Raw genomic sequence first — 3,320 nt, 5'->3', positions numbered from 1 at the left:
CATCAATGTTGTAGACAATTTCAATGGCTTTTCAGAAAGTCTTAGATCATCCTTGTGGGATATTTGTAGCTTAAGTTATGTTTGAAACAAGTGACTGTTTGCTGCTGTCCAAATCTGCTTGTATCTAGAATTGTTTGCTTCTACTTGCTCTTGTTTGTATGATTGCAAATGGTTATCTTGGACACCTAGAGTTAAGGTAGCATGCCTAAAATGTTTTGCTAAATTGTGAAGTACTTGATCATGTATAGCTAGCTGGTTGTATGACATGCTTATGTGTGTAGAGTGTAACATAGGCTTGTTTAGTATGCTTATTGCATTCCTTCATGTGTATTCTTTATGTTCATGCATCTGCATCTATGCATCTCATCCTAGGCACGCTAGGTACAGCATGTGGACGTGGGGCGCGTGATGTGGAGCCAGACGATGGTGTAATGGTGGGCTGTCCAGAAGATGGAAGGACCCCTGAATGCAAGTGCTAGGACCGGAGATGTCACCAAGACGGTGCAAGCTAACTGAACTGACTTGTGTCGGATCCCAGGCAAGCCCCGGAGCATTATAAGTCTCCCATTAATTTACAAATGTTTACTTAAGTACTTATGATTGATGCATTAGGTTATAAGAGTTGAATGAAACCACTTGATGCATGTACATTCCTTGTCCAGATATTACACCTTTAACCGGTATAGGTCTAGGATCGAATATATGCTTAGCCATGCTTAGACCGGTAGAAGTCGGGTGATGTCCTGTCACCTGCGAGATGTAGGTGGACACCGGAGCACGGTTGGCTATATCTGCTATCGTGGAACAGAACCATGGGGTAAAAGTAAATCGAGACCGGACGGGAAGTCGATAGAGAAGCAACAAGACATGGAGGTCTTGGGTGTGGATTTATCCCCGTCTGTGTCGATTAAGGACCGTACCGTTGTTGGCGCTTCTGACAAGATTGAACGCATGCCTCTCACTTAGCTGGCCGGATAACTCGTTCCGACCGCGAAGCCGAGTAATTCAACTCAGGCCGGGACCCGTTTTGTTGTGCGCTCCTTCCGGGGAACGATCAGACTGAGCCCAAGGGCAGGCTTGGCCTGAGCATCCTGGCATCTGGTGTTCTAGATTGTGCGGCGCAGTACGGACCCGCGAAATGTGTACCTGAGTTGTACCAAAGGTGACCTGAGGCTATCGTGGCTGGTAGACCTGGGTTTGTGTTAGGAATAAATTCCCAGCTGGTTGAAATCGATTCGAATCGCCGTCTCTCCCGGATAGTGAGAAACTTGGCTAGTCCCAACATCGTAGTAATTGGATTATGGAATGTGATGGTTCGGATAAACATGGAATTACTATACCTGCTATGGTTACTATTGTATGCTCTAAAAAGATATACCACATGTTTGGCACAGGATAGTTGCTAATCTAGAGATGGATAGTTCTAATTAACTTGATGACAGAATTATAATTGTATAATTGAGTTAATCGCTTTTTATGCAAAATGTTGCCAAGCTACCTCCACTTATAAAGCCTTGCATACTCCTTGGAGTCAATTTTATTTCTGGTTTATGACGGGTAAGTCTAGCTGAGTACATTCGAGTACTCAGGGTTTATCCCACCATATTGCAGGTGAGGTTTCGGCCTGTTGAAGATGGTGGCTAACCGCCGGTGGGCTCGGTGACTCTATATTTATTCTCATCTATATGCTTTTATCTGAGGATGTCACTTATGCTAGCAATGTATTTGGAACTCATATTAATGAAATCCTTCGAAAGCAAATGTTGTTTTCACTAATCGATTTTGAAATCCAAACTTGTTTTATTATTTATGAACCTATTTGTAATATTCTTTCCACTACAACTCTGCGTATGTGATGTGTATTTGCTTAATCACGCGATCTTGGTTGTGATGTTGATTTACCGAGGTCCTACGTGACACTCGGCGGACTACCGGGTTTATATAAGTGAGAGTATGCGCGTGTCAACGTGTTAAGCGGGGACAGCCATACTTGATCTTGTATAAATTGGGCGGTTCTGTCACAGCTGGTATCAGAGCGAGATTAAGCATAATACTGTCATGTACATAGTTTTAAAAGCCAAGTTTTGGTTTTAAAAAGCCTATTTTAACTAAAACTTTAGCTACAGGCAAATTTGTCAAAACTTATTTGCAAAACTATGCTAGCGACATCCTCCTTTATGCCCAGTTAAGGACTATTAGGTGGCTATCTAAGTACTAACTGTGGGGGTTTACTTCTTGCAAATTTTACTTTCATCGTCCATACGGCGTGCTATTGTATGGATGCCGTTCACTTGAATGGTAATGTATGGATCAATTGCCTCTACGCCCAGGTAAGTGTGAGTTGTGAGAGCATGACCGTCCAACTATCGGTCTAGGGGAGAGTATCTTAGTTTACCACTTTTATTGTGTGCTTATTTATCTCTTGTGGGGATGGGCTGCAATGAGTTTGCCTGCAGGTATGCTAACCACGAATGCGTAGATTGAATGTAGCTGACGACTAGCTATATATAGAGAAAGTACGTGTTATGCCACTGACATAGAACGTGATTGCCGCCTTAGGCTGTCAATTTTGTGAGGACGAATAGGACGAGCATGCATCATGATTGTGCTTGTGCATAAATATGCTTCCCTCACCTTGATCTAATACTAAGTAACTTGTGATCAATGTGATGTTACTATCTTCCCTATGTGAAGATACATAAAATGCCTTGTACCATGTCGCTTGAATAGCTGTGCTTGAAGATAGGATGTGATTAGCTTTGCCTTGTATGTTTGCTTCCAAAGGAAATAGATGACAAGTTAATAGTTAGCAAAAAGTTCACTTCTTGAAAACTAAATTGCTAAATGTAGGTAAAACTTGTTTTGTAGAGATATCCACCTACTCTGTAAAAAGAAAATAAAGGGTAACAGTACCTTACTACCATGTTCGCATAATATGTGTAGTAGTGTTGGTGTAGGTGACTGCTTATTATGAACGAACCTTGTGCTTAGTAATAGTCATTTAAGCTAATTGGATTGAGTGTTTCGAAAAGCTTGCTTAAGACCATGATGCAGGTGTGGGTGCTCGTTATCTAGGTAGTGCCATAGGTGTCACCTCTTTTGTCCTCGGTAAGCATACGAGTGTTGAAGAACGCTATCCTAGAACGGCGTCTAAGTTTTGATAATCTTTTGATTGTCATCTCCCATTTAAGTTCTCTTTTAGGAGCCTGAGCCGGTACATGTGATTGCTAGCCATTGAACGTTGCGCTACGAAGATCTTTATCCATGTCCTTGCTTGACCTTAGGCCCAAGTTTAGTTCCCTTGAACGCTTGCATGTGTC

The sequence above is a fragment of the Miscanthus floridulus genome, chromosome 11 (genome assembly GCF_019320115.1).
Source record: "Miscanthus floridulus cultivar M001 chromosome 11, ASM1932011v1, whole genome shotgun sequence".
Taxonomy (NCBI): Eukaryota; Viridiplantae; Streptophyta; class Magnoliopsida; order Poales; family Poaceae; genus Miscanthus; species Miscanthus floridulus.
Note: the sequence above shows the minus strand (reverse complement) of the source record.